The 26,502-nt window shown below is 34.5% G+C and overlaps 1 long non-coding RNA gene across 1 annotated transcript in view; it reads right to left on the bottom strand.

Moving 5' to 3' along the window:
• The window catches only part of LOC123384654, a 162,760-nt gene extending 136,530 nt beyond the window's left edge, over nucleotides 1-26,230 (bottom strand). The window contains exons 1-2 of the long non-coding RNA XR_006596118.1: nucleotides 25,893-26,230; nucleotides 20,143-20,246 (exon numbers count right to left, since the gene is read on the bottom strand). This is a non-coding gene — a long non-coding RNA (uncharacterized LOC123384654). The remainder of the gene's footprint in view (nucleotides 1-20,142; nucleotides 20,247-25,892) is intronic.
• Between the last annotated feature and the right edge of the window lie 272 nt (nucleotides 26,231-26,502).

Consider the following 26,502-nt stretch of genomic DNA (forward strand, 5'->3'; position numbering starts at 1 on the left):
GGAAAATAAAACTTAGAAAATTACCATCTGTCTATTTAAAAAAAAGTACTATTTGTACTAATAGAAATACAGTAGCTACACTACAATAGAAATAAAAAGATACAGTAATCCTATAAACAGTAAGCAAATGGGATTTAGGATAAAGATAATACATTTGTGTTATTGCATTTTCAGTTATTTATAATTTTATTTTCTCTAAATCTGCATTCTCTGATTAGTCTATTTATTTCCAGATGGCATGATTAAGTTTCCAAATTTCTAAGATTCTGCTGTTATGGTTTAACTTGTTTTATTTATATCAGAACAGCTGACTTGAACAGCTGTTTTTTCCTGAAATAGTTTCAGTCAATAATTTTCCATTTCAATCAATTCAGATCATCTGAATTACTATAGTATAATAATTCTATGGAGCATTTCAGGAGTTTTCCTTGCACTTGCAATGAAAATTTGATATTAAATTTACAGATTTTTTTATTAATATCTTTCCAAAAACTTCTAATGGACTCAGAATTATACATACATATCTGGCGACTGTAATTACCTATTTGATAATATGGATTCAGTAATTGCATTTATGATACATAATTGTACATATCTTTGCCACTCTAATAAATTCAGATGTCTCATGTTTCCCAAAAGTCAATTATAAGTTATACTGACATATTTTCTAGTTATGCTGTTTAAGTCATTTTATAACTAAATGTGTAAGTACATGTTATTGCTATAGATACTAAATGATTTGATACATTCAAAATTCACAAACCCACAAAGGAAGGAAATGAAATGGGGAGTAGCATGGAAATTAGAAACATGCAGACAACTGAATTCAGAGAGCCAATGTATGATTTTCCACTCTACACCTATTTGTTTTGACCGAGAGCCTGTAACCTTTCTTTCCTCAAATACTTCTAAAGAATCCATAGATCAAGAGGTAACAAAAGACAAAAGTAGACAAAATTTAGAAACAAAGATATGGAAGTATCACATATCAAAATTTGTCATTAGAATGCACCTTAATGTATTCAGAAGGAGATTTATACCTTCTATACGTATTTTTATGAAAAAAAAAAGAACTGAACAACAACCTAAGTATTCAACAAAAATAATGCGTAAGAAATGCATGAAGATAATTTTATAGTTCATTGAAAGACATTAGGAAAACCTAATAAATGAATAGGTATCTCATGTTTGTATGTAAATGAATGAATAAAGGAATGGATATTCTCATCTTTGTCTACAGGAAGATACAATATGATAAAGTCAATTATACTGACATCAATCTATGAAGATAAACCCTTTGATTTGAGTAAACAAAGTAATGTTAAAATGTATATTAAAAAGAAAAGGCCAAAAACAAAAATGTCAACTTTAAAGAAGAAAAAATGGAAATTCCACATATTAAATTCTATTAACTATCAAGGCTTATTATAGAATGATATATTGTGGTATTAGTGAAAATTGTCCAGTGGCATAAAGAAGCTTCCAGGCAAGATTGGAATCTTGATATCTGATGGAATGGAAAAACAAAAAGTAGGAAAGGATGATTCTTCTCTAAATAGATCTGGTAATTGGCACATATATGGGAAAACATATATACAAACTCCTACCACTCACACATAAAAAAAATCCATATAAATTAAATAACTAAATTTTAACATAAAAATTGGAAACTTAAAAGAGAGAAGTTCCTTTATGAATTCATACATGATATATTCTTTAAAATGCTGCAAAAGTCACAAAATATAAAAAGATTGGTTGCTTAAACTTTATTAATGTTAAAAATAAAGTCAGAACAAAAATTGGGATGGGAGGAATTTTAATGTCATATAATTGTATATTATGTCCATCCATAAAAGGTAAATAGTTATTAAAAATCTGAGAATAACAGCAAAAAAAAAGATAAACAAGGAATGTGGGAAATCCTAATGAAGAATATAAAATTAAAAAACTGAAAAAATCAATAGGTCTAATAATTATGTAACCGCTACTAAGACCACTAAAATAAAGCAATTCATACCCCACAGATGAATAAAACTTAACTGACAGTACCAAGTGTTGTCAAGAATATTCAACAACATCAAATACAGCATATACTCCATGTGCTGTACAAACACTGAAGTTGCCCCATTGGTCCCTGTCCTATGATATTTCTCCTCCCTATAATCCCTTGAGTGTAAGACCCGTCGCTTCCTTCCAACCTACAGAATACAAGGAGGTAAAGAACTATTACAGATATAATTAAGGTTTGTTGGTTGTTTTTGAATTAATGAAAAGAGAGAATATCTTGAATTGGCCTGGCTTATTGAATTGACTGTCCCTGATAGAGAGCTTGGCCTTCTCTGAGGTCAAAGAATGCAAGCACTAGAGACTCTGTGTAAGCAGTCATGTTGGAGAAGACTTCATGATAAAAGCTGTTGGCAGCTTCTAGGAAATGTGTGTGATCTCTAGAACATTAGAAGAACTTCTGGCTAACAACCGGAGCAAGGGGGGTGAGGGGGGAGTCTCCTACCACACAGGTGCAAGAAAATGAATTCAGGCAGCAAGAAATTAGATTTTTCCTCAGTTGACCCACCAGAATGAACACTCAGCTCAGCCAACACCTTGATTGAGGCCTTGGGAAACCCTAATCAGAAGATCCAGTTAAGACATGCCCAAATTTCTGACTGTAGAAATTGTGAGATAATAAACATATACTATGTTAAGTTACTAAGTTTGTAATGATTTGTTACATGGCAATAGAAAACTAATATAACCACTTTCATGAAAATTTGACAATGTTCAGTGAAACTGGATATGGACATAATCTATAACTCACTATATAATTATATTTCTTGTTTAGTCCTTGTCTGCCAGCTAGAGCATAATAATGATGAGGACTGAGCATTTTTACATTTTTGTTTATCTTCTATAACTAGGTCAAAGGGGCCCTTCTCTGAGTCCCAGGCTGTAGGGTGGGAGTGGGTGCTGAAACTCATCATCACTATAGGCAGACACAGAACTACCAGGAGTCTGAGAATCCTAAATTCAAATCTTGCCTACTGGACTTGAAGAAGGTATTTTTGACAAGTACCAAGATAGAGCATATTAGGAATTTGTTACACTGATTTATAACACTTAAATATGCAGACATGTGGTACATAGGTCTCCATTTGTATCTGTGTCCTGGGCTACACATCTCTCAGCAATGGGCTTATTCACATGTTTTTGCATGTGGTAGACACTCCCAGTGATCTGCCCAATACTCATTTCCCCAGTCATTCTTAGAAAGATAATGTTGACAGAGGCATTTGTCCTTTAGACAAATATGCCTAAAACAGATGGAAGAACATGCACATCAGTGAAGGATGACTCCACTCATGGAGACAAGAAAACTTGCAGAAGGATCCGGTTTAGGGGGATGTTAAAGATAAATTTTTGAAATATTAAGTATGAAGTGTATCAATTTTCTATTGCCACCATAACAAATTACCACAAACTTGAGTTAAAGCAGTACAACTAGATTATCTTACAGTTGTTGTAGGTTAGAAGTCTGGTATGGGTCTCCTTGGTCTAAAATCAGAGTGTCAGCAGGGCTGTGTTCCCGTATGCAAGCTGCCGGGAGAATCCATTTCTGTGCTCGTTCTTTGTTAGCAGAATTTAGTTTCTTGCAGTTAAAAGATAGAAGTCCCAATTTCATTGTGGGCCATCAGCTAGAGGCCATTCTTAGATCCTAGAGGACTCTCTCCAGTCTTTGGATGTAGCCCCCACATCTCAGAACTAAAAACAGGAGGTCACATTTTTCTTATGCAACTTCTCTCTGACCTTCCCTCAGTCACTTCTCTCTCTGACCACCACCAGGAAAATTTCTCTGCTTTTAAGGACTCATGTAATTAGATTGGGCTCACACAGATAATCCAGAATAATCTCCATAACATAAGGTCCACAACCTTAATCACATTTTCCATGCCCTTTTTTTCAACACAAGGTACAGTATTTATAAATTCCAGGGATTAAGACATAATCTTTGAGGTTGCTTGGATGGCTCAGTTGGTTGAGTGCCCATTCTTGATTTGGGCTCAGGTCATGATCTCATGGTTTGTGGGATTGAGCTCAGCATTGGGCTCTATATTGACAGCACAGAGCCTGTTGGGATTCTGTCTCTCTCCTCTCTCTCTCTCTCTCTCTCTCAAATAAATAAACTAAAAATAATAATAATAAAAAATAAACTTGCTAAAAAAAAAAGACATGATCTTTGGTGGGATATTTGTTCTCCCAATCCCATATAGTGACAATGAGATAGTCCAGTTGATATGCTAGACACATGTGGATCTTATATAATACGTAATAGCAACTTTAGCTGGCCCTCTTGATACTTTTTAAGACTAGGAACATAGTTATTGAAAAATACCCTGCTGTGCCTATACATGGTTTCTTGATTTTGAGTCCAGAATTGTTTCATGTAATCAGAACAGGAAGAAACAATATTTGTATACATTAGAATGGTTGTAAGACTGGGTTGAGTAATTTCTAGGTTTTTTTTTCCATTTTTTAGCATACTTGTAAGCTTCAAGCAAATAAATTTCTTTTAGACTTAGCAACTAAATAAAATTAGAACCCATACCAGTCTCTACCTGCATAATCTTAGTCTCCTGGGCCAAGGTTAAGCAATCTTATGAGAGAGGTATCTGTCTTCTGCATCGATAAATCTCTAACGGATGCATGAATATTGACCTTCCTACAAAAAGAATTGCCTTCTTTTGGTCTGCACCACCATTCACTTTGTTTCCTTTTGTGCGCAACATCATAAGTGATCTAGATGGTCCTCGAAGATAAACTTGAAGAATATATGCAACTTCTCCCCCTTCTGCATCTCTACACAACTCCCATATGTCAGACAAAAGCTTGACCTTGACTAGTTCCCATCCCTCTAGGCAGTCTAATCTGTAACATCTGATGCAGGGACACATTTCCCTGGGCATGTTTACAGATAATTTGCATCAGAAAAATGGGGAGAAAGAGTTGCTTGATTATCAGATCCACAGAAGGCAAAAGGAGCCCTCTCAAATAAAAAAATTGCTATTCGTGGATTAACTGCTTTATTTGACACAAGGAAGAAATTTTAGCAAAAGCAGCATACATTTCTCTGTTTCAATGGAATGAGTAGGACAATCTTATATGTATCTTTAATCTATTGTCTTCCTAGATATATTCACCATCAGAACCATAATCTACCTCTATGATTTGTGTTTCTTTTTTCTCAAGCATAAGATATACTAATAACATTGATCTACAATTCCCAATTCTTAAACTAATACTTGTTTTCCATTTTCTCATTCTCCAAGGCAGTGCTTCTCAAACTTGAGTGTTCCCAGAAGTACCTGAAGGATTTATTAAAATACAAATTTCTGGAAACCACCTCCAGAGTTTCTGATTCACTATGTCTGTATGTAGGCCTGTGAATTTGCATTTCTAATATATTTTCAATTAATACCAATGGTTCCATTAGATGAAAGCAAAGAAAATTTTGAGGATATCCTATTCATATTGTGATGTAAAGAAGATGGTTACAACCTCTAATCTGGTCTGCAGGATTTTGAACATAAAAATACATCAAAGTTATGCCATGAGGAAGAAGCGATATTCATATTACCTGAAGAGAAGTTTCCTTCCTTGCAATTTATTGAATATAATGCCCCTTCATAGTGTTCATAGGAAAAAAAAAAGTTAAATGTGTCTTTCTAATCTAGGCCTTGTAGAGAACCTAATATCCCTGGTTACAGACATAAGAGGCAAACCTAGTTCAATGACATCAACTAAATCGGCCAATGCAGGATGAAGCTGGAATTCTGTACAGAACCCAGAGAGGTAAAAGCAAAATGGGGAGTTCAAGAAATAAGGAGATTCCAGGAACCCACTTAAAGGAAGTTGTCTGTAGATTTAAAAGAGGCGGATGGAAAGAAAAATGCCATGTTTTGCACCACATCCTGGATTCTGAGTGCTCAGGATCAACTATGAATGATAATGGGTTCTTTCTGCTAATGGTCTATCTGCACTAGTGTGCCCTGCCAAATGCCATAGGCATAATGGAAAGGTTATGTTTTTGTGCACTATCACCCGGAGTTGTTGAACTGTGGTGTAATAATCAGCAGCCTCACTTGAAAGCTTGCCATCAAATTGAGCCAAGCACACCATGCCATTACATCCAAATTGCTAATGGAGGAATGCCAGAGAATAAGAGTAGATCCAGAAAATACACTTATGGTTCCCAGAGTATGCACTCAGTGAGAAAAGGATGCCATGTAGACCATTGGGTGAGGTGAGAATCCAGACTAAGTGTGTCAATGGGAAAACAAGAATAACACTTAAGAATGTCCATTCTTCTGGAAGTTTCCTGCTGGAAATTTTCTTCAGAAGTTATTAGGGAAAGAGAAGTATCAAGAGTCGGTTTGGATAGAGTGAGATTAATTGCAGTTCTTCTTATCTTCCTAAGTATCTGTTCAATTTAGGTAAAAATAGTAGTTTTAAGGAATGTTTCCTTGTCAGCTCATTTTACTGATTACCACTGCCTCATCCTTTTATAGTGATGCCAGTAAGCAAAAATAAGAAAAAGTGGCTACTCCATATTCTTACATCTTTCAGTATGACTGATCAAGAGTTAAGTTAGCAGGCCTAGGTTGCTAAAACTCTTTGCATTCCAAAGTCTTCAGAACTAAACTTCACCAGCTCCTGGCAGATAATCTCTGAACCCTTGGAACATCCTGCCTGATAAAGGTATCTTTGTATATTGGAAATATTGAAGCATGTCAGATAGTTTATACTAACAATGTAATTTATGTTGAATGCTTTTTCATTTTTTTTGTTTGTTTTGTTTTGTTTTTTTGTTTGTTTTGGGTTTTTTTGTTGTTGTTTTGTTTTTTTGTATTCCTGGAGCTTTGGATCAAATGTAGTAGTTTGAATTCTGGGAGTCACATGCCTAAGCAACTGACCTGCAATAAACACACCGGAAGCCAAAGTTCAGGTGAGCCTCCCTGACTCGCAACACATCACATGTGTTGTCACACATCGTTGCTGGTAGAATGAAGTGATTTCCCATGTTTTTATTGAGGGAGGACAAATGGAAGATCATCCTTGTCTCTTTTAGATTCCACTGTTAAGCATCTTTTTCCTTTCCTTCTTTTAATCTGTATCTGTTCACTGTAATAAACCATAACCAAAGTGTAACAGCTCCTCTGAGTTCTGTGAGTCCTTCTAGAAAATCATCAAACCTGACTGTGATCTTTGGGATCCCTGACATAACACTTTTCAAAATAAAGTCTAACTGCTCCTCTAGGGTGAAAGAAATTAGATAATGAGTACTTTTGGCAAAATCAGTGGGAGGATTCAATGTACAATACACATACATACACACACACACATGCACCCACACATTAAAATTCTGCTGGAGGTCTTGGGCAAGCAAGATATAAAATTCATAAACTCAATGTAAACTACATACTAAATGTACTAAAATAAAGGTCATTTATTTATTAATCCATTTGTTCACTTTTGGTTATGAGTTGGAGGCTTGGGGGTTTTTATATCAGGGGCACCTGGGTGGCTCAGTCAGTTAAGTGTCCGACTTAAGCTCAGGTCATGATCTCACCACTTGTGAGTTCGAGCCCCACATTGGGCTCTGTGCTGACAGCTCAGAGCCTGGAGCCTGCTTCCGATTCTGTGTGTGTGTGTGTGTCTCTCTCTGTGCCCCTCCCCCACTCATGCTCTGTCTCTTTCTCTCAAAAATAAAACATTAAAAAAAATAAAGTAAAATAAAATAAATAAATGTGGTTATATCTGCAAATCTCACACTTGACATTCTGCTGCAATAAGTAAAGACCAATCATGCCAGTGTAGAGTCAGTCCTTTAAAGAGTAAAAATAGATATACTTACTGACTTAAATACTAGATTACTCAGGAGAGATAGTAAAAGGTCTTCCTGTTTTTCAAGAAAGAAGTAATGGAGAAAGATAAAGTGAATTGAGTGAGGTAGTAGGTGTGGGTGAAAATAACATCACTATCTCATTTAAACTGCCAGTGCTACTCTCAGAACCTAGGCTGCCCTCAAGGTCACTCATGGGAGCATTAGAATAATCACGACATTCTTTAGACAGTTTACTGCCATTTGCCAACAACTGTCATGATGAATCTACAAGTTTATGAGACAATGATGTGAACGGCACCCCCTAAAGAGTCCGCTGTGCAAGCTGCATGACCAGGCACTGCCCAGGCTGTTCTCCTCAGACAAGGCCTTGGTTGGCGGTGGCGGTGATGGGATTTTAACTGAAATGTATTTGACATACAATATTGTGTAAATGATTACTTTTTAAAGTTTAGATCCACCAAACACATGGTTAGTAGAAGTTTGATTAAAATTCAGGGAACATATTGTATTTGAGTCTTAGTTTTACTACCATCCTTTTATTTTATTTTATTTTTTTCAGAGATACTGGGTGTCGATGATGAAGAAGACTATTTTAGAAACTCTCTAGACGTGACTAAAATTCAAGCTCATAATCTAACTCTAGTTAATTGTAAAGTCTGACTTTGTCATATTGATTAGGGTCAGTAATTGTCTGATCTCTGCTTAGCATTTCTTGATCATTGCAATGGCATGCATGAATTAACAGAAACATTTAGCACTTGAATGTATTTCTTTAATGGGATTAATTGATTTCCATGCTAACTAATATGATCATGCTCTAGAGGACAATAATCAATAACTTCACAAGTATACCTCCCGTCTACAGACACCTGTTTCAGAGTTTTGTTTCCTTAAGAGTAAATGAAATATTTGTGATACAAATATTACAATTATTTTAGTTTTCATTTTAAATGTGAATTAGTTTTTGGATACTACGTGTAAATTACCATTTAATATTTAGTTGCATATTATTTATGCACCCATTTATTTTCTCTTTTGCATATTCCCTTCTTATATTCCCCTCTCTCTTAAGTGCTTAATATGTAACCTTGAGTTTTTATAAATTCTTTTAAGATATATAGTGTGGTATGTAGTTTGACCATACACTTACATAAATGGCATTCTGATATATTTTTCTATGTATAAATTTTACTCAACATTGTTTAAAGATCTAGTCACATTGCTTATCATAGGAATTTTTTTGGCTTTTGAACACTTCAAAGTATTTCATAGTTTGTATCCTCCTCTACTCATCCATTCCTCAATAATGGGCCCCTAGATTGCCACCTACTCTTACCACTAGTCAGCGTTGCATTAAAAGTCTCACTTCTGGCTGTTTGGGAAATTAATGGGAATTCTGCTTGGAGTTTTGAGCCACGAAGTATAAAAACATCTGATGCTGCCACGTGGTTTGCAGTAGGAAAAACCCCAATTAAATGTCAAAAGGGGACAGGCTGGATTTTAAAAAGCAAAACCCAACTATTTGCTACCTAAAACAAATATACATTGAATACAGAAACAAATTAGTTAAAAGTAAATGAATAAAAAATTATATCATGCTAACAGCAAACAAACGAAAGCTATGTTGGCTATATTACTATCAGACAAAATACATGTCTGAGCAAAAAGTATATTATATTAATTACAAAGGGTCAATTTAGTAGGAGGACATAACAAACCTCAATATTACACGTCTATGAACCAAACTCCAAAATACATGAAGCTGGGACTGAAAAAACTGCAGTGAGAACTAGACAATGCCACAATTACAAGCTGAGATTTCAGTGAAATTCTAAAAATAATTGGTGGAGAACACATAAGTCAGTAAGAATATATTGACTACCTTTACAGTGTAAAGGTAGACAGTGTAGACAGTGACATGTCTACAACCCTATATCTAACAAATGAAATTCACATACTTTCCAAGTGTACATGGGATATTTATTAAGATAGATGTTAATCTGGGCCATGAACAAACATCAATTAAATAGTATTGTCTCTCATCATAATGTAATTAAATTATAAATCAAAAACAGATGCCCCCAACATCACAAAATATTAGGTAACTGAATAACACACTTCTAAACAACATGTGGTTCAAAGAATAAATAAAAGGAGAAGTTATAAGGTATCTTAAATGACTGAAAATGAAAGCAAAATATTTCAAAATATGTGGGACACTGATGAAGCAATATGGATACCTAGAGAATAATTAATTTATAGTTCTGCATGCCTATAATAGAAAAGCAGAAATGCCTTGCTAAGTCATTTACATCAGCAATCACCATAATAAACTAGAAAAGAAGGAAATACAAAATTCAAAGAAGAGGTAGGGAAAAATACAGACCTGACTAGGAAACCATAAACTAGAAAAACAGGAAAATAGAGAAATCCATGAAACCAAGAGCTGATCCTTTGAGAAAAATCAATGAAACTGATAAACCTCTACCTAGATAGATCAGAGGCAAAAAAAGAGAAAAAACAAAAGATTCATGTAGCAGGAATGAGAGATGATACTAAAGAAATTAAATTCCTTATTAAACCACTTAAATAAGGAATGCTTCTGCTCCAAATGGCTTTACTAGTAGAGTGAACAAATTATTTAAGGAAGAAGTAATACTAATTCTGAAAAAAAAAATTCAACAAAATTGAAACAGTGAATAGTTCTAAATTCATTCTATTAGGATAGCAAGATCCTAATATCAAAAAAAAGACAAGGACACTACAAAAAAAATACAGGGGCACCTGGGTGGCTCAGTAGGTTGAGCATCCAACTTCGGCTCAGGTCATGATCTCACGGTTCATGAGTTCGAGCCCCGTGTTGGACTCTGTGCTGAGGGCTCAGAGCCTGGAGCCTGCTTTAGATTCTGTGTCTCGCTCTCTCTCTGCCCCTCCTCCTTCGTGCTCTGTCTCTCTCTGTCTCAAAAATAAATAAAACATTAAAAAAATTAAAAAAATACAGACAAACATCTCTCATGAACCCAGGAGCCAAAATTCTAAGGAAAATTTTAACAAATTGACTCTATCTACCTATCAATCCAACTATCTATCTAAATACTTCATGACCTAGTGTGGTTGATTCCATGGATGCAGGTTTAGTTTAAGGTTTGAAAAGCAATCAATGCAATTCACCAAATTAACAAACAAAAAGAGAAATAAAAGGCATCCGAAATGTAAATGAAGAACTGTAATTGTCTTTATTTGCAGATAGCATGGCCATCTATATAGAAAATCCAGTGAGATCTACATAAGTAGCTACTAGAGCTAATAAATGAGTTCAGCAAGGTTGCAGAATAAAAGAGTAATGTACACGAATCAATTAACAAATAATATTTACTATGGCATCAAAGTATAAAATAATTAGTACTTAAGATAAATTTGACAAAAGTTATGAAAAGAATAAAACACTGGTGAGAGAAATTCAAGGAGCTCTAAATAAATGGAATTATTTATTTAGTGTCCATAGTCAGAAAAATTAATACTGTTAAAATGGCAATACTACCCAAATTTATTTATAGATGGAACACAGTCCTTATCATATTCCAACTATAATGTTTAGGAAACCAATAAGCTGATTTTAAAATTCATATGAAAATGCAAAGAACTTAGAGGAGTCAAAATAGTCTTTACTTTTTTACATGTTTTATTTATTTTTGAGAGAGCTCAAGCAAGGGAGGGACAAAGAATCCAAAGCAGGCTTGATGTAGGGCTTGAACTCAAGAACCATGAAATCATAACCTGAGCCAAAGTCAGGTGGTGCTCAACCAACTGAGTCATCTAGGTGCTCCAAAATAATCCTTAAAAAGGGTAAAGTTGAAGGACTAACAGTACCTGATTTCAGGTTTCAGTTTAATGACAGGCAAATAGACAATAGAATAGAATAAAGCATCAGGAAAACACACTGACTTACACGAACAACTGATTTGTAACAAAGGAACAAAAGCAGTTCAAGGGAGAAAGTATAGACCTTGCATAAATTGTACTTGAAAAACTTGATATTCATATATTTTAAAAGAATATTTTTCTTTACTTCACATCATATTAAAATGATTCATAGACACAAATGCAAATTTGTGAAATTACAGAACTTCTAGAACAAAAGATAGGATAAAATTTTTGTAACCTTAGGTTAAGCAACAATTTTTTAAATATAATACCAAAGCCACAATCTACACCCCAAAAATGACAAATTTGCTTTATCAAAATGTAAAACGTCTGTTCTTTGAAATATACCGTTCGGAAAAAAAATACAAGATATGTAATGTATAAAAAACTACTTACAAATAATATATCTGATAAAATACTTGTATCTAGAATATAAGAAATTTTTGAAATTCAATACAAAAACCAACAATCCAATTTTAAAAATGGACAAACTATTTGGACACCTCATAGAGATAACAAATACAATTAACATATAGGGACCTGAAATAGGCATATGAAAAGATATTCAACATCATTAATCATGAGAGAAATGTAAATTAGGATCATAATATGATACTATTGCATACTCTCAGAATGGCTAAAAGCAAAAAGACTGACCACCAAGTGTTGACAAGCATCTGAAACAAATGGAATTCTCACCCATTATTTGTGAGAACATAAATAGAACAACCATTTTGGACCACAGTTTGGCAGTTTCTTAAAAAGGCAAATATACATGGACTACATGAGTCAGAAGATTCACTCTTAAGCATTTACCCAAGAGAAATGAAAGTATGTGTTTATACAATGACATACATGAATGTTCATAGGAACTTTATTTGTTACTACCAAAAACTAGAAATAATTTAAGTGTCTGTCAACAAGTGAATAGATTCAGACAGTGTGGTATACATATCGAAGGGAGAGCCCTCTTCACCAGTCCCAGGGACTCTGAAACTCTTACTCACCCCTGCTTGCTATTTCTTCTTTTTCTAGGCAGAACTGGATTCCAAGTCACCTGCTATATATGTGTTATATGAGAAATCTCTACTATGATGCTTGTATTGATGACAAATATGAGTGTAGCTTACTAACCCTCTAAATAGGAACTGGAAACACAACTTTTATATCTGTATTCCCAACATGAAGCTTAGGGCCTTGAAGATTATAGGTGCTTGTATTAATAAAGAATGAATTTGAAAAGCCATTGTTCCATCCTAAGCATGAAAACAAGTTGAAAAATTAGAAAATCAGGTTTTATCATACAGCTGAGGACACTAAGAAATCTAAATGATCTAAAATTCAATATGGCAAATCCTTCCTAGGAAGGAAATGGCCTGTGTCTACTTTCATCCCTGCTGAGTGCCTTAGTTCTCCAATTACTCTGATGTAACATGTATCTAGATGGTAATAGTGCTGTTCCATTATATCTATTTCCAAAAACTTTACTGAATACTCTTTTTGTACCTATTCGTATTACTTCTGTATTATCAATCTATATGACATAGAGAAAGATAAGCACAAAATCAATAGCTAAATAAAAGCCTTCAAATGTAAACACTCTGAATCCTAACCCTGTGTAATAAAAATGCTAGATCTAGAGTTGACCTTGAAGATTAAATAAAATGTAAACACTTGTTTTACATGAAAGCAGAAAAGAGTTACCTTTACTCTTACAGAAAGATTACAATCCTCTTTGTGAAATGCAAATCTAAAGCTTAGGTATTTCACAGAAGCTATGGTTTGGGATGTATATAATAAGGAGATTCATGTTTCATAAATCCTGTAATAAAATGGTAATCAGTGAGTGAGCAACCTTAATCTCTTGCATATTTCAAAAGCTGAGCAAACACTTTTTTATAAAGGAAATCAATAGAAAAGGTTACTAAAAAATTTAAGAAAAATAAAACAAAATCTGATTGAGGAACACACATGAGTCATACCACAACTGTGCTATTAAGCAATTTTAACTAGTTAAAAGTTTAGAAGGAAATTGGATAAAAGGATTATGGTATGTTTACAGGTACTATAGTACATGCTATTACATTAAGAAATCAGAGTTTCACCAAATTACTCTTTAGTGCACCGTAGCCACCTAATTCTTGAATTTATATATGTGATTATTAGATGTATATGAGGTTTCTTTTAATATGTCACCTGATAATAAAAGAGGTATGGAAAAAATAAAAAAAGAGAGAGACATAGAAACTGGCAAAGAATCTTTGGACAAGCGCCTTGCATACATATATTTATACAGTCATTTTGGAAGACCTAAAAGGTAAATGATATATATTTTTTAAAAAAACGGGTTATAAATTCATATACCCAATTTCATCTCATTGTACCTGATTATGCCTGGAACTAGAGTGCTTGATTAGCCAGATAAACACAGTTTGGCAGGGAAACTACAAAATATGAGCAAGTTGCATGCAAGAAATAGGACGAGTGTTTGTTTGAAAGTCAATTCCTTTTGTCAATTCCCTCTGTATCAAATGGGAATAAGAGTACTTATTTGATAGGGTTATGTGAAGCTTAAGTTTGGTATTATTTATAAAATGCTTAGCATCATGATAGTACATATTAGGCACTCTTTTTCATATAAATAAAATTAACAAACCAGTGATGTTGAATCCTGAGTTGAAATTACAGTCTTAAAATGTACACTAAAATAATATTAGAAATGATAACTGAAATAAGGGACTCTGATATTTTGTAGTTTCTGATAATGATTAAACATAGAAATTTATTTTTTAACATGCACCAAATCTATTTTCCTCTAATATTAATTGTTTTAATGAGGCTTTGATGAAAAGTCCTTGGACAAATCACATTCTTTCTGGCTTCACCATTGACAGAGGATCTTAAAGTGAGGAAAATCTTAAGTCCTTCCTATCTCTTAAATTCTATGATTCTGACTTTAAAGTGTAATAAATAGACTATTCCATGTACAGGTTTAATTTTAAGTGACTAGAATATACTTTATAGTGTATTTCTTATAATTTCTAATTATCGACATTTTACTAATATATTGATAAGGAAAGATTTTCCAATACAACTTTTATGCAAAGCAAAATAATTTGGGGAAGGTTTGGTGATTATGATAATTAAAGAATAATAATTGCAAACATTTACTGAGCACTATTGATTTACCAGACACAGGGCTAAGGACTTTAATTACTTTATTTAACATTCCTACAAATCCTATCAGTAAGCATCTGTAGTTTTTCTTCATTTTGACCAGATTTGTAGAGTGGTTAGGGAATATAGTTCTAAGGGCTGGAAATGGACCATCCACATTTAAACAACAATGATAAATATGAGGATGAAGAGCTGAGGTTTTAGAGAAAGACTGTTACCCTGAAGTTGAAAGCAAACTTTAGGCTAGTGAAAAAAAGTGCTTCTAGAATATACTATTTGGCCTATACAGGCTGTTTGCTGTCTAGCCTGAAAGGTAGCTGAAGTCAGAGGTTAGGGATCTCTAGTGGGAGTTCTTGTCTTCCTTGAATTTTATTAACAGAGCAAGAGCAGATCAAACATATGGTAAATAGTTAACATGATTACTTTGCCCAGATGGAACTGGATGATAAACTTGAAACAGTTTGAGGAAGAGGCCAATATGGATTTGAGTATAGATCAACAAATCACCAGAAAACATAAAAGCAGCTATAACAAAAGGGGGAAAGATCCATGAAGAAGATCTTTACTTTATTAAAAGTATTAGATGACTAAACACTCTACCAGAAAAGAATTGGGTTGAATTAAGTATTTAAAAAATAATAAATAAAAGAATACAAAATAATAATGTAATATCATGATAGTTGGTCTTTCTTTGAAGGAATGATCTTATATATACTGTTAAATCCTAAAGAGAAGTATTATTCCTTTTTAAAAGTCTAAAATATAGTGTCTCTATACATATCATTTGATATCTCTATACATATCATTTGAATTTTTTCACAACTGAGAAATTTGACATTGGAAATACACTATTTTAATTATTATGGAGAAAACAAGTTAAAAACTATGAAAGAAGATATCAGAATGATTGTTGATAATTTTAAAAGTAAGACACAGTCTTAAACAATCAAAATAGTGACAATTTAAATACTTATTAAAATAACAAAGTATTATAAAGAATTTCCAGTTTTTTCCACTATTACCAAAAGTGACAAAAAATATGACCACTATAAAATTTTTTATTTAACATTTTTTTGAGAATTTCTGGCTAAAACAAAAACACATAAAACATAAAAAGAAGTAAAAAAATTGGAAAAGGGTAAATAAATGTTTTAAGTCTTGAGAATGGTATGTGGTTACATTAGACAAGATAATATAACAAGAAAGCCCAAGATGGCAAAGTTAATATATTTTTAGAGAAATTTTCTTTTAACTAAAGGTAGAGGATTCTGATACTATTGTTTTTTCAAGGTTTGGTATTATGCAACATTACAAGTTGAGCAATCTAAATTTTAATTCCATATAGATATTATATACATACCTTCCATTATTTCAAATGGGGTTAGTTTTGACATTTTAAAAAGGATTATTACTTTAGTGTAGAATGTCATGTGAAACTTGGGGGTGTTAACCAGTTCTACCAGCTCAAATCTAAATGCCCACACCAACCTCAATCACTGGAACTTTCAAGAAAGCCTTGCATATTTCCAAACCACCTGTGCAGACTGGGATGGAGGGGGGAAGGTGGAAGGGAAGATATGCTCTGTTGATAAACATTTGCCTGGAAGAAGCATATCTCTTTACAATATTAATCTTTTATTCAATATGCAATCTGTCATATTCTCAAGACATCATATGTGGCTTCAATAAATGCTTTCAAGTACATGAATTCTAAAGGTATTTTCTGTCTATGAAAGGACAGCATTATGTAAATGTGCCTTAGTATAAGTAGGGCCAATCTTGAAGAATAACTAAGAAAAGGTTTTTGTCGCAATCTAAATTTATGTCTATATTAATATTAAACCTATGTATTAATAGAAATAGTTCCTAAAACATTTGCTATATATCATAATCAGAAAAAGGTAAATATCCCAAGATATATAAATCATTTAATAAATTAAGGTTCATACCAGTAATTAAATAAAATTCAGAAATTATATATTGGGTAGCTACAATGACAGGTGATATGAAGAACTTTGAAAAATCATAGCTACCATGTACTAACATATTATATATACATTATATATATAATATATTTGCATACAGAAATGTGTATATATGTATGTGTATATTATATAATCACAGCTACATAATCACATATATTATATATAACACATATAGGTATATGTATATTTTTGTCTCATTCAATTTCTATGGCATCCCTAAATTTAGACACTTTCTATGTGTTTCAGCAATGAGGAATTTGTAGCTGTAAGAAATGTATAACATGTCAAAGATCACTGCTAATATTTAACAAAAATAACACCTTAATATAAATTGGTCTAATACCAATTCAGGCCAATACAATTAATGATACAGTCATTTTAGATAAGGTCCCATATTAGTTAGAATATTTGAAACATAACATTGGGGAAAACGAATAATATGGAATTATTTTAAATGGATGTATAATGTTATGATTGTGTATATCCATGTATAGAGTACATTTGTGTAAACAAGAAAATATTTGAATATGCAAAAATGTTCACCATTCTTTTTCTCTAAGTGAGAATGACCCTAAGTTTCTATGTTGTTTTTGTGTTTGTCATATTTGCTGAATTCAATTATGCTCAATAATACTAACTCTGAAAAATAGAAACTTATAAACTAATTTTGTGTGTTTCTTTAATGGCTATTAAACAGCCTTTAAGGGGGCGCCTGGATGGCTCAGTTGGTTGGGTGTCCGACTTTGGCCTCGGTCATGATCTCACGCTTCGTGGGTTCGAGCCCCATGGTGGGCTCTGTGCTGACAGCTCAGAGCCTGGAGGCTGCTTTGAATTCTGTTTCTCTCTCTCTCTGCCCCTTCCCTACTCACACTCTGTCTCTCTCTGTCTCTCAAAAATAAATAAACATTGAAAAAAAAATTTTTTAAAGGCCATTAAGTATTATAAACTATTTATTATGAATATAATAAATATGATAATTAGATAATTAGAATAGCTACAATTTTAAAATATTTTTAGGATGTTCAAAAATAATTCAACCATAGCTCAATAGGATGGATGAAAATAAAAACTCTAGGTAAATGTTTATCTCTGGGTAAGTATTATCAGAAGGACACTGGTTATCTGACCTGATGTGGCAGAAAAATATGAATTTAGCAACTGATATCAGAGCATTTCTAAGAAAGAGATTGTATTTTTTTTTTGAAAATCACAAAATGAACCTTTTGGAAGATGGAAGTTTCGATGTCAAGGCCATGGATAGAAAAAGATACTCAAGTCATTACTAAATGGCTTAGCAGAATAACAAGACCTGGAAAGGAACTTAGAAAAGGGGTAGTGTTGAACAAGAAGTGAAAAGGTAAGCCAACTTTCTGAGTGGGCTAAAGTTTAAGCTACTGAGAGTGAAGGAAGGAAAAACAGTCAAAAATTATTTTTATTTACTTATCGTTATTATGAATCATTATTCATTTAATCATCTACTTTATTGAAAAAGATACTTTCAAAACAATTGTTTGCCAAGCATTATGATGAGAGTGAAATTTATAAGATACTCTCATGAGTCATACTTTGTGTTGATGGTGGGAGAAATGGGTTGACAATAATGAAGTACAAACAGATTAAAACATGTATTCAAGATGAGAAAAGCAGTATGAAAAAAACAATAAAAGCCATCTTGTGTTGAGTAGATGGGAGGCAGAACCTTCAGTGGAGTGAACAGGAAAGATCATCTGAGTTGGTAATATTTTCAGGGAAAGCTAAATGATGATGAGTGAAGTTCTCTGGGAGAAGACTATCCCAGGTCTTGTGTTTGTAAAGCCCTGGGGTCTGTGTTTGGAAATATTTTGGAGAATTTCAGCAACTCTGAGACTCTTAAAGATAGAAATTTTGTGAAGATACAGCTAGAGAGATAGTTAGCAGCATTACCCCTAGTGGTAATGACTTTAATTTTATTCCAAGTGCAAAAGGAAGAAACCGCAAGTGGCTTAATCCATCTGCTACTGATATCAATCTAAAAAAAAATAACTTTATTAATAAAATGTATGTTTTGCATAAGAGTTGTTTCATGGTAGGCTGGGTAGAGGTTGCTGATCATCAAGAAGAAGGAACTGTATAATCCATTTGGCTCTACTCAAAGACTAAAAATAAGTATTACAAGACAGAAAACAAAGAAGAAAAACCATACATATTAGAAATTTTACTTAGAGATATTATGAACTTTTGTCTTATATTTTCTAATTTGGGGGTACAATTTGACAGATGATGTAGGTATCTGAATATATTGTGAGTTTTTCTTTTCTATTTAAAGTGGCTTGAGATAAGATAAAGATACAATTGCAAAATACAAACAAAAAGTTGCTTTGAATATAAATATTATTTATATAAATATGTAAGTATTTATTCTTATAAATATGAATTTTGAGAGGAGGCAAAATGTGTAAATAAGTAATATCCAGTACCCTGTACATGACATGTTTAGGCCTTAATTGGACTGCAAGAAAGCCAGTTGCCATCTTTTTGTAACGTAGATAATGTTGGCAATATTTCAAAGATATGGGCATGGCCATTCACACTAAGTCTTCCATTTTGAGGACAGTTTCAGTTAGGATCTGTTTGGCTACAAGTAAAATACAAGATCACAGTGTCTTTAATATTAAGTATCTCACAAAGCAAACAGCCTGGAAATAGTTGGTACTGTGAGCAATTCTAGAAGTCAAAAATAACATTAAAAAAACAAGTTCTTCTCATCTTTCCATCTGCATTTTCAACATGTTACTTCTTTCTTCATTGTCACAAGGTAGCTGCCATTGCTCCAGTTATCATATTCTCATAGACCCATTCAGAAAGAAGACAACCAAAGGAACTTCTCTCCGTCTATTTCTATGTTTAATTTTTTTTTAATGTTTTATTTATTCTTGAGAGAGAGAGAGTGAGCACGAGCGCGGAAGGGGCAGAGAGAGCAGGACACAGAATCCAAAGCAGGCTCCAGGCTCTGAGCTGTCAGCACAGAGCCCAACGCGGGGCTCAAACTCACAAGTGGTGAGATCATGACCTGAGCTGAAGTTGGACGCTCAACCGACTGAGCCTCCCAGGCACCCCCATCTATTTCTATTTTTATCAAGAAACAAAATATTTTTTAAGGCATCATGGACTATGTCTTACCTCTCCACTTTGGTAGAACTGAGTAGCATAAGTTCCAGTGCTCCAAGTAGAGACAAAATGGTGTGACTTCCCTAGATTCTTCCCTAGGGCTGGTCATTTGTCACCTAAGCAAAATCAGGAGTCAGTTGGTGAGGAAGAGAGAAAGCCAGGAAAGCAACCAACAGTATCTACCACAGTAAAAGAATCGATATATGCTAAGCAAGAAATTAACCTGCTTACATAAGATAAAATCTGATTCCCCAGAGAAAGACTGGAAGATTATTTTCAATAAAGATGATTATCTTTATTGAACATAATTTAAGGGAAGAAAACCACAGTGATTGCTCTCTTCAGGGAAAGAAGCAATAAGGAGATTAAGACCATCCACAAGAAATAATCACTGGGAAATTTCTTAGGCAAATCACGGTAATATTTTGATATATTCATGAAAATGGGAATTTTGTCATATATTTTCTGATTAGGCATTACTGATAAGATATCTTTTTATGAAGAACAAACCAAAATAACAGAAAAGTAACAGCAATGCATCAGAAAAACAGCATAGTTCAAAATGGACAACGATAGTAGAGTGGCTAAAATCCATAATGCTGACAATGCCAAATGCGGGAAGAAGGTGGAGCAGCAGGAACTCTCATCCACTGCTGGTGGGAATGCAAACTACTATGGCCACTTGAAAGGTAGCTTCACAGTTTCCTGTAAAACTAAACAAACCCTTACCATACAATTTAGCAATTGTGCTCCTCAGTATTATCCAAATGAGTGGAAAACTTATGTCTAAATAAAAGCCTGCTCTTGTATGTACCTAGCAGTTTATTCATCATTTCCAAACTTAGAAGCAACTAAGATGTCCTTCAGTAGGTAAATGGATAAATCAACTGTGATACATCTGTACAGCGGGATGTTATTCATGGGTAAAAAGAAAGGAGCTATTGAGCCATGAAAAGTCATGGAGGAAATTTAAATGCTTATGACTAAGTGAAAGAAAGCAATCAGAAAAATCTACTTACTGTATCATTCCAACTATATGACATTCTAGAAAAAGCAAAACTGTGGAGACAGTAAATGTATTAGCGAGTATGAGGGGTTTGTGTGGAGAGAGAAATGAACAGGTAGGGAATAAGGTATTTTTAGGGCAGTGAAACTATCTTGTAGGACACAATAATTGTATACATGTCATAAGAGATTTGTGAAAAAAATCATAGAACATGTAACATCAAGAGTGAATTCTAAGGTAAACTATGGACTGTGGGTAATAATGATGTGTTAATGCTGGTGGATCAATTGTGACAAATGTACCAATCTGGTGAATGTTATCAGGGCAAGAGATATGTAGGAACTCTTCTTTCCATTGAATTTTGCTGTCAACTTAAAACAGCTGAAAAAATAGACAAATTTCACATTTTAAGTCTTAAGGAAATACATTTTAAAGGTATTACTCTTCAAAACGATTTCAAAATTTTTTTAACGTTTATTTTTGAGACAGAGAGAGACAGAGCATGAACGGGGGAGGGTCGGAGAGAGGGAGACACAGAATCTGAAACAGGCTCCAGGCTCTGAGCTGTCAGCACAGAGCCCAACGTGGGGCTTGAACTCAGTGACCGCGAGATCATGACCTGAGCCGAAGTCGGCCGCTTAACCGACTGAGCCACCCAGGCGCCCCTCAAAACGATTTCAAAATGTATGCTCCCTTAAGCTACGAATTGGGAGCATTTATGCATTTAATAGTATGAGGTACAAACTCAATGTATATATTAGAAGCATCAGTATTTAACACAATTATTCAATTACCAAAATTAAAACTGTATGTAACCCATCAACTTTAGAAATTTATAGCATCTACTATTAAAGTTAAATTAGTATTATTAGCCACAATCAGGTATTGAGAACCTGATAGAATCAACGAAGCAAAATACAGAGAATTGTATTCTAACCAGTGATCTCTAGAATAACCCCATAGTTAAATGGTTGTATGAGCACAGAAGTGTGTGTGTATGAGTTTATGAGTTTACACACATAAAGGTTAAGGAACCAATCAGGTTCTGAGAAACCAGGTCTGACTTTGTTATTATTTCAAAAATGGAATCCATGAGAATTTATTATTCAGTTTATAAAATCAATGATTAGAACATTAAGCCAAGCTTGGAAAATATATGAGAAGTAAGGTCAGGTCCCAGATGAATCGTGGTCTAAAGGAGCCACTGCTTCTTTACAAGTGCTACTTTTGGGCTCTGGCACCAGACACCATCCCTGACACAAATTCCAAATAATCCAATTTTGTGTCTATGCCGCTTGCTCTAGATTTAAAACGCCGAATAAGAATCCAAATGAAAATAATTGAAGAATGACACTTTAATCCCCAGATTAGTGTATGAGGAGAATGGAGAGGGCTGTACAAAAGAACAGATGTACTAGAAGTGACTCATTGTAATAAATTTGAACAGAGGAGTGTAGACCAATAGCCTAATTTAATAGCTTGGTTCTCACCAGCTCAAAGTCTTCTTAAATATATTACAGCAGGAGATTTCAGTAAAACTACTTTTTAAAACAGAACAGGAAGCAGCTGCTGTTCATAATTTATTATCATCGAGCAATGTACAATATAGACAGACAAGAATATTCCAAATTTGAAATATTACCTTAAAACTAGAAGGATCATTTTCTGCATGGCCTGTTCTGTTAGATTTAATGTGTTTGAGGACTCCTAGAGCCACTGAGAGTTGCCCCAGGAGTCTCGAAGGCATTATTGAGGGACAGAGCAGGCATGGTTCCAGACTTTTGTTTTAATTAGAACAGTTCTTTTCCCTTTTTAGACACTGAAAGTCTCCATAAAATAGTTTTTACAAAAGGGTTTCGAAGCTCCAAATTTTGAAAATCAGTGATGTATAAAACAGCACCTTCTAACTTAAACTCTTGGAAAACAATTGTATGTATAAATGTATTTTGTTCTTGAAGAAAAATTATCCTTTTTTTTTTTTTCATGTGAGCTACTTTTGAGCAAGTACTTACTATGGGATAGAACTTCGCTAGCACTTTCTGTAAGCTATTTAATTGAAATAAGAGTTCAATTATTCCTTTTAAAGATAGAAATATAGGGGCACCTGGATTGCTCAGTCGGTTAAGTATCCGACTTCAGTTCAGGTCATGATTTCACAGTTCGTGAGTTCAAGCCCCGCGTCCGGCTCTGTGCTGACAGCTCAGGGCCTGGAGCCTGCTTCGGATTCTGTGTCTCCCTTTCTCTCTGTCCCTCCCCCGTTTGCACTCTGTCTCTGTCTCTTAAAAATAAATAAATGTTAAAAAAAGTTAAAGATAGAAATATATACACATATATACGTACACACACATACACATATATACAAAGAGAGACAAATTGAGAGTCCCTTCAAACTCAGTTTTGTGTTTAGAACCTCTTGGGATGCTTTGTTTTAGCCAGTTAATTTTTCTCCAGCCAAACATTCTGGGCTATACTAATCCATAAAAGCCTTTCCACAGTTGGGTTGACACAGCAGGAGGCTCAATAGACTAGTGGGACCAATATAATATCCCCCTACTGTGTTTACACAGGTGAAATCCCTCAACATAGGACTCAGCAAGTCTATGTTTTCTTTAAATGTGCACTGAATGCTTTGTAGTTTCTGTATTAGATGTAATTCTAACAGGCCCTCATATACTCCAGCCAAGATAATAAATAAATAAATAAATAAATAAATAAATAAATAAATGTTTACAGTAATCCTCTAACTGGCAACAAACTGCTCTCACTTCTTCTTAACAGTTGTGAATCACTCATACTTAGTCTACAGCTTTCTCAGCAAAAGAAATTAAAAGGTACATGGAGTGTAAAGAATGCCTTCCTATTTCATGTTTTCTTTAGATGCAATCACTGTAACCAGCCACTACTCCATGTTGATTTCCCAAAGTCTGCACTTCTGTGCACTTTAAACTCTGGCATGGATTCTTTCTGGTTTAATCGTCGCTTTCTTCTTTGCCTTCTTCCTAATTCTGGATAACAACAAGTGCTTTACTCACTCTTTTATCTTTGGTGTTATAGCTCTGTTCATAGCTACAATGAAAAGGTTTCTAACTCTCTGGACTGCTGCCCATGATCTGGTTCTCAATTCCAATCCCTTATGCTTCAAGAAAATTAAAAATGACTACCATATATTTTTTCTCATAATAAAAGCTGTTTTATCTCTTGCTTTTCGCTCATCAGAGCTGGCAGACCTATGGAATACATGCGCACCTTTTGACGGTCACCTTTCGTCTTTCCTCTATCTTTTACTCTGGGACACAAGTATGATAGCGAGAGATGCAGAAGCCATTTTATAAGAACGAGGATAAATGCTACATGCCAAGAATGATGGCATGGAAGGCTAAAAGAAGGTAGGGTCACTGAGGATGCAATGAAGCTGCTATACCTTGTCTGAACAGTCCTCCTTTATACCTCTTATGCAATAAAAAGAAATTTCTATTTGATGAAGTCAAATTACTAATTCATGCAGCCATCATGTATCTAATTGATAGGGAAACTGCAGCTATCTATTGAATTACACAGAAATCAAAAGCTGAGATGAAGATATGTGAAATGAGGTATAAATGTACATTTATTCTTTTTTCCTAGGTTGCCACAGATTGATACAAACCTCCCAAATTAAAAAGATATAGACATTCTGTATGAGCTATATCAGTAAAATAATATTTTAATTTAATAAAACATTTTTAAATGTGTATTTTATTTTTGAGAAGGGGGGAAGAGGCAGAGAGAGGGGGACAGAGGATCTGAAGCGGGGTCTGCACTGACAACAGACAGAGACAGCCTGATGTTGGGCTCGAACTCCCAAACTACAAGATCATGCCCTGAGCCAAAGTCTGAAGCTTAATCGAATGAGCCATCCCAGGACTCCATGTAAGAAAACATTTTTAAGCACATATCAAAATTAATTTATTATATGAACACATAGATGTATTTTTCCAAGACAAAATTAAGCAGTGTCGTTCAATAAATGAATACAGTATATGAAAAATATTTTTCCATGTTCATTTAGTCTATATTCAACTTAAAGCAACTCACCTAAATTATTGGTCATGATTCAACTTGCTTATTCATCACTTTTGGAAGAAAAGAATTTAAGCTTTTGCATAATAAAAACTTATATGGACTTTTAAAAGAGCGTTAGTTTCCTAAGTATCACCTGAGTAACTCTGGAAATTTTGAAAGGTATCTATGAATACTGTGGAAGAAATGGGTCTGTGTGCACTGTTTGGTCAGCTCTGTAGGAGGCCACTTAATTAATTCTTGAAATGTAGCCTCTCCGGGAGGAAACACAAAGCAGTGGCATATTTTCTGCTAAAGAAAGAAGCCAGACTTGGGGCACCTGAGTGGCTCAGTCAGTTAAGCGTTGGACTTTGACTCAGGTTATGATCTCACTGTTCATGAGTTCAAGCCCCGAATCAAGGCTCTGTGCTGACAGCTGGGAGCCTGGAGCCTGCTTCGGATTCTATGTCTCCCTCTGTCTCTGCCCCTGCCCACTCGCTCTGTCTCTCTCTCTCTCTCTCAAAAATAAGTGAAAATTTAAAAAAAAAAAAAAATTTTTTTTTTTTTTAAAGACAGAAGCCGAACAGCATTTGTAGTTAATTTATACACTTGGCAGTTCTTAGATTGTATAAGGTAAGCGGATAAATATGATGATGTATTTTAAAACAGTTTAAATTGGTAAACTGTTAGCGGTCGTCCGGTTACAAATTGCACGTACCAGCCTTGGGGACAGGATTCTGCTCTCTGCTCTATTGCTTCGCAGCCCTGGGCGCTCTCCCGCTGGAACCTGAAACTGGCCTCCACCGAGGCCGCGGAGACACGGAAGAAAGAGGCAGCCGGCCAGAACGGTAGGTGGCAGGAGGGGCAAGCGAGGGAACTTACTCCTGAGGCTGATCTCGTGGAGATCTCCACGAGCGCCGCCAGCAACTTACAGCTTCATGAAGCTACCTCAACTGGATTCTGCCCTACGTATGTGCCCAGGGGGCCTCAACAATACACTGCTCTCTCAAGGCCCTGGGCTTGAAGTGGCTCCCGCTGCGAGAAGGGTGCGGCGAACATCCCTTCCACCGGAGGGAGTGAGGCGCCTCCCAATAATTGCCCGGATGGACTCGCAGGTCGACCTGCGGCCACGTCCTCTCAATGACCTCCTTCAACATGCTCATTGAATAAAAGTCATCACAAGGAAAAAAAAATTTTGATAGCCCTGAATATGTGTGGTGTAAATCCAAAAGGAGACCTTGGCCATAACTGCTTTTTTCCTCCCAAAAGGACTTTGGTTTAGAAGGCAAAATTAAGGAATATATACATTTTATATAACACCTCTTTTT

Source organism: Felis catus, chromosome A1 (genome assembly GCF_018350175.1).
Source record: "Felis catus isolate Fca126 chromosome A1, F.catus_Fca126_mat1.0, whole genome shotgun sequence".
Classification (NCBI taxonomy): domain Eukaryota; kingdom Metazoa; phylum Chordata; class Mammalia; order Carnivora; family Felidae; genus Felis; species Felis catus.